This window comes from Bemisia tabaci, chromosome 3 (genome assembly GCF_918797505.1).
Source record: "Bemisia tabaci chromosome 3, PGI_BMITA_v3".
NCBI lineage: Eukaryota > Metazoa > Arthropoda > Insecta > Hemiptera > Aleyrodidae > Bemisia > Bemisia tabaci.
This window is the reverse complement of record NC_092795.1, coordinates 50,382,975-50,389,657: the sequence shown is the minus strand read 5'-3', so window position 1 is coordinate 50,389,657 and position 6,683 is coordinate 50,382,975.

Sequence of the window (6,683 nt, the reverse complement as noted above, 5' to 3'; positions counted from 1 at the left end):
AACCGTGAAAATGACTCTAAAAGGGAGAGCATCAGTACGGAATTACTTGGGTGAACAGGGATGCGTCGTTGTACGCTTGATTGAGCTTCAATGCAAACATTTTACCTTTTTGTAGGGCGCAACTTGGCTTGGAATCCTGCGCTTGGAACCTGGCCTGGAGCACAATGGACAGGAATTGGTGAAAATCTAGTCTTGAAAATAATTTAGCTGTAATATAAAGACTGCATTTTGTAATTGGGAACTATTTCTAGCATAGTCGTAAAAACATTAAGGTACATTGGTGGGTAAACTAACGGTGCATACGTCATTACTAAACTGAGCCAGATATTTGAGCTTCGAATTGCAAAATACAGTCCATTTAGTCATTGTAAAATAAACATGAAATAGTAGTGCTTAAACAACTCTCTTTGAGATGCAGGGAAAAGAAGTAAAGAATGAGGACCTCCACTGGACGAAATTAATTAAAACTCGGAGAAAAATCGGTAAGAATCAATTTTGGGCTTTTTCAAGACACTGTAAAAGACAGACGGGTATCATGTGCATCCTTTTCTCTAAAAATCTTGATGCATCATGTGGAAGGAGGTATAAATATTTTGCGATTATCTTGGAATGTTAAACTGCTGTCAAGGCTGAATTCGCATCGCCCCACTACGTTATTTGAACAATTTTAAGCATTGGTCATTGATTCTAAAATGTTACTTCATAATATATAAAAAACAGTGAGACGGTGTCATTGTAGTATACACATAATCCTATGTCGTTTTCGTGCTAAACTTTTCAATTTTCCATCAATAATTTGATTTAAAAACATCTGATGACGCTAAACCAGCAAAACTGACGTTTCTTGATGAAGGATAGATTTTGACGTGATGTGCAACAGAGTGTAATACGTGGATTGCTGTTATAATACGATGCCTAAAACTAAAAACCACGTCTCTGAATTGCAATATTTCAAACCCAACGCAAGTCTTTCAAAAAAAAAAAAAAAAAATGACAGCACGTTTTTGCAGTCACACTGTCGATTAAGGCATGCGCCTTCGCTCTATTGCGTATGCAACACGGACACCACTTGAGCAGGAATAGAACTATATTCCTATTTGCTATCAATCTCATGAACGCTGTACATTAATGTATTTCGGGGCCGTTAATTTGACCGTGTTAAGCAGAAAGAAACCAAGCCACATCAGTTATTTTCAAATTCAATCGGGCAATTTATAATTTTTTATTTGAGAACGCTTGTGCGGATATATGTGTGCAAATTTCAGTTAATTTACTGCATAGCACGAGACAAATTCCCTAAAATTTTCAAAGTAATCCGTACAAACTTTTTCTTGTAAAAAATTAATTTGCCCGAATGATAAATTTGGCAATAGCTGATGTAGCCTGGTTCCTTTCTCCTAAACGCGGTCTATATTGTATCCATAAGACGCAGCGTGCGAAATGTTTTTTTTTAAAAAAGAAACCACTGTGCGGAGACTGAGCGAATCTATTAGCAGCTGCCATAATAGACTGGAAAACGACTCTGTTAAACCCTGCGACTCCGAGGCCTTTAAGGTTATTTTACTCGCTGACTTCAACACTCAACTCAAAAGCCAGCCTTTTCATCGGTGATTCTCGCGAGGGGAGCATCTTTGGCTCTTGGCCTTTTTTGTGACAGCCTCAGTGTTTGCGACTTATCCCCACCATACCGTCGCTCGTTCAGGAGACCATGGTTGAGTTACATTATTATTTTGCCTTCTTGCGGAGTTAGAAACTTAGAGAACCCGCATTTTTTTTTTTTTTTTTTTTTTTCAGACTAAAAAAGTCACATGTTTATTTCTTCATGAGCCTTGAAGCGCATGCAATTTCAAGCGGTTGGGGCTCAGCTGACAATGGACACTTTTGCTTTCATATGCGTCACCTCTTCGAGCAAGAGCGCTACGAATTCTTGAGCTCACGGTTTTAAAAAAAGGAATATTTTTATTACTTGGCGAGCCTTGAAATTCACGCAATCATATAGGCGAGTGAGGCTCATCTGAAAATAATTGATACTTTCCTTCTTTAAGAAATGCGGGTCGAAAAAATCAATACCGTAGCTTTTAAAGAGGTCGCTCATTCTCTCAGTGTGTATTTTCCGTTTCAGGTGTGTCAATATTTACAATCAGAGCCAGATGAAGAAATAGCTGTCTCTGGATTTTGCAAAAATACAATTAAAAAACGATCTCCCCAACTGGTAGAAAAAAGGAGAAAAAATGCAACTGTAGTTATAAAGAGGTTTATTGCAACTTGAGAGTCCCCGCAAATGAATGGACTTATCACTTGATTCCTGTAAATATACTTTCAGTTAAAGACCTAGAATATTATCACCTGACGATTTAAGGGTACTGAGCAGATATAAATAAATTGTATTGCCTTCAGATAGTTTTCATTTCAGAAGCAGCTAGAAACATTTTCAGTCTTTTGATGATGCTTGAAATAAGATCGTGTTGGATAAAATGAAACAAAAGGTGAGTTAGCACTAAAATGACATTATAAGTATGCACCCGCACTGAAAAAAAGTTCTCGGCGTTTTTACCAAGGTCCGTTGGTACCTTTACCATCTCACTTTTTTACCAATTATTGGTAATTTTACCAAGACAGACTGGTAAGCTTACCTAAAAACCGGTATTTTTACGATTTTTTCCGGGTAAGAATACCACTTTTATTGGTAATCAATTCCCGGTAACTTTGCCATTTTATCTCGGTAATTTTACCACAGTCGATAAAAATTATTGGCGTATTTACCGGGGATCAGTAAAATTACCAAGAAAGTCAATAATTTTACCGAGATTTCTCGGTAAATTTACCAATTCCATTAATGGTAATTTTACCGAGAAAAAACCGGGATCAAATAGAACCCTGAATTCTTGGTAATTTTACCCTTTTCTTAGTAAATACACCGAGATTTTTTTTTCAGTGCGTGCGCGGGATAAAGAAAAAAAAATGATTGTCTCACATAATTCGAAGCTCTAATGAATAATAATATTTTGAATCATGCAACTCTATTTTTGGATTCAGCTCAATTGAAAGTATTGGGTTCCTCAATTCGATTAAGAGGGCACATTTTACTTACAGAAGTATCATGCTATAAATTGCCGCATCACTGCTAAAACTGCCACTGATATGTGAAGACAATGCTTTTTTGGAGAGACCATGCAAGCAAAAGGCATGCTGTACTGAGTGCTGGAATAAATTTGTAACATTAGTTCAACAAGCAGTGCTAATTTCTATCCTAAAGTTCAGTCAAAAATAATTGGTTTGTATAATTTTTAAATACTAATGTCAACTACTTTTAAGCCTTCGATTTTGGTGATCGTTCTATGTGCTTTTAAAATCAATAGAGAGACTTCAAGGGCATTACATATGAAACCGACTTGAGCAACTAATGCGTAAAAAAAGACATAACCGCAGTTCATCTACTCGAAAATTATGGCCGGTTCCAAAAAATGAAGAAGAAAAAAAGCTAGCGGATCTTTTTTTTTGTTAAATTCTGTAGCATGATTCAATCGGCACACTTGGCCACCTCCGCCAGCGAGCCGTAAATATTTTACCGTTCAAGTGTCTGTTGGGGTTAATTCTCCAAGATCGGGGGGAGGGGGTGTATTATGAGGTTTTGTTCCGGGATGGAACTGCGTATAGATAGACATAACCTCTATAGGCTTAGTTGTCATGTTGTGCTTATGATACAACATTACTGCATAGGGGCCTGCTGGAAAAGGTCTTGGGCGAGGGGTGGCGACGCAACGACGCTCGTCGAAAAGCATCCAGAAAAAAGGGCGGGCCCCCCGCTGGGATCAAGTGGAGCTTGATTGGCAATTTATGCGGGTAACCTAGCCCCCCGCCCCTTCCTGAGTACTCGCTCTTGTTTTATTCCCGTCGAGGAGCATCGTTTTTTCCCGGAGTTTTTTCTCTCTTTTCGGGCATTGTGTTATCTCTTGTCCATGAGAAAACGCGGCGCGTTTGAATGTGTGAGCATCGCCGTTGCCGCGAATTTCAAAATATTCCTATTTTTTTGGTAATGTTCTTTTATTTTCTTTTTTGTCTTCTTTTTCTTCTTCTTCTTCTCTTCTTCTTCTTCTTCTTCTTCTTCTTCTTCTTCCTCTTCCTCTTCTTCTTCCTCTTCTTCTTCCTCTTCTTCTTCCTCTTCTTCTTCCTCTTCTTCTTCTTCTTCTTCTTCTTCTTCTTCTTCTTCTTCTTCTTCTCCTTCTTCTCCTTCTTCTTCTTCTTCTTCTTCTTATTCTTCTACGAGTGACTAGGTCATAACCGTGTTTGTCAGGCTTCTAGCACCCAGCACATTCAATCATAGATGTTATAATATACACAAACAAAAAATCGGTAAATATAAAGGACTCGCCATTTCGCCAAATCGATGAAAACGGCAATTATATGATCAACCATCCTCAGGAAGAGAGAAGCAGCTTTGATAATAGCTTATTTTAGAAATCCACTTCATAGCAACTGGAAACGTACGGCATGAGTCGAATATTTGAAGATATCGGGCGTATCCATGCAGAACTTGTCTTTTCCGAAGGATGCTCAAAAAATCATGGAGATCTGCCCGACTGCAGATCTCTACAGCTAAAAAACTTTTAGAAAAAATATTTCGCCCTGAAAAATATTTGTCTTGAGATATTAAAGCTTCGTTTTTTGTTGACATTTGTTTTTCTTTTATAGTTAAATCCGCGCGGGTTCAACGTAAAGTCTGTGTTTTGGGTTAAAGAACTGTTTTTTGCCATCGTTTTTATACCTTCAACTTAACGATAGCAAAACGACGCTTTTTTTACTCAAAAAGACTGACTTTTAGTTAAAATTCGCACGAATTTAACTTAAACAGAACACAAATTTTGTAGACGAGAAATGACGCTTTAAGTCAGAATAATACCTCAAGAAAACGAATTTTCAGTGAGAGTGTCAAAGAGTTTAGAGTAATGATTCTTCCCTCTTTTTTTGTTGAAATATTATAGGGAAGGAAATTCCAATTTTCGAGTAAAGGTCTCATGTAGATTTAAATCATAATGCTTTACTACGAATTGAATCCCAGTTTGACAACAGCCCACATGTATGTTCTGTTGTGTCCCTTGAGTCTGCGGATCCACTTTCATGGATCCTCCCTCCATCGCCCTGATGCTGCGGCTGAAATCGACAGGTTATCAGTTCGAGAGTGGAGCTAAATTGATCTTTTGAGCTTCAACTTGAACTTGTTGACAGTTCGCGATTTCGGGCGCAGAAGTTCCCAGCCAGTTTTGATCAGTTCAAGTGCTAACAATGTCACTGTTTCAAGAGGCCTCTCTTGAGAGGTGGCGCGGCGGCGAGCTCTGTCTCTGCGAGGGTTGCAAACAATCCTGACCATTATTTTCTGCCCTTTTTTGGCACGGAGTGATTGATGTTCAAACTATTTATTTGAGCACATCGAATATTTCGGTCGTGACGGTACCTTGTTAGATGAAATAGACTCGCTTCTTATTTTTCCTAAGGTTGGGACAAGAGGCATATTTTCACAATCTGATTCGTCTTGCAATCTGGTAGACACCTAAGGAGCTATTTTAAATTTTGGCAAAATTTCACCTGGAGGAAGAATTTTCTTCTGGGGACGATCTAACAATTTCCTTTCAGTTTCATGAGTGTGAACATGAGTTTTCCGACACAGGACATGTTAACAAAAGGGCCTTTTTACTGAGATTATGATTAAAATTTGAACCTTTTTCCACTTCGAGAAAACATAGTTGGCATTGTACATAATATTTAATAAGGCAGCAAAACTTTAAATAAAGTACATGATTGATGAGGAATGGAGCTCAAAAGCTCAAAAAAGAATCGAGATATAAAAGTAGTATATGTTTATGACTTTTTTCCCTAGGAAAACCTTCAGGGGAAGGGAATATAGGTAAGCAAGCAGCCTCCTAACAATAATTCAAATTAAACGGAAAACCTAAAGTAACTATATCGGCTCAAATGTTTTGAAATATAGGTGAATATTTTTCTATGGACTTTGATTAAATATTTCAACATAACAGAGATCTTGAGGACACATTTTTACGTGAGAATCTATTCTCTCGCCCCATTTTATTACAACATTGGGGTGTTCATTGACCATGCATGTCATTATCATTAAATACTAGAGCAATCTAGAATATCTTCGCATCTTCCAAAGATTTAGTTTATTTATTATGTCGGTCAATAAACAAGAAAGAGCTGAACCAATTGCGACTGCGAGAGGAGAACAGTAAGAATATCTTTGCAGCATCCAAACAGTCAACTTCCTCAATCTGTAACTGTAACGAGTGCTCGCATTAATCTGATGGTGGGTAAACGAACATGAGTGGAGATGACTGCAAAAGTAAGCGCAAACAACTTAAACGCACGGTGGTTATTGCAAGCGTTTCGGTTCTCACCCTCAGGTTCAGTTTGTGCACAGTGGGTTGTGCGCGATCATAACGTGGATGCCACGAATGAGAACTCTAATGAAGCAAGAGCTAAGATGCTTTTTAGTTTAAAAGTACGATTATATGGGTTTCCATTTGATGAAGGAAGAGAATTTCGATACCTCATTAATGTTCCCTCAAGGCTAATGTTATGTTCCGAGGGAAAACCCTCTCCCAACCCTCCACCCAAACAGAGAGGAAACTGGAAAAAAATCTCTCTTTTCTTACTTATTATGCATTTCG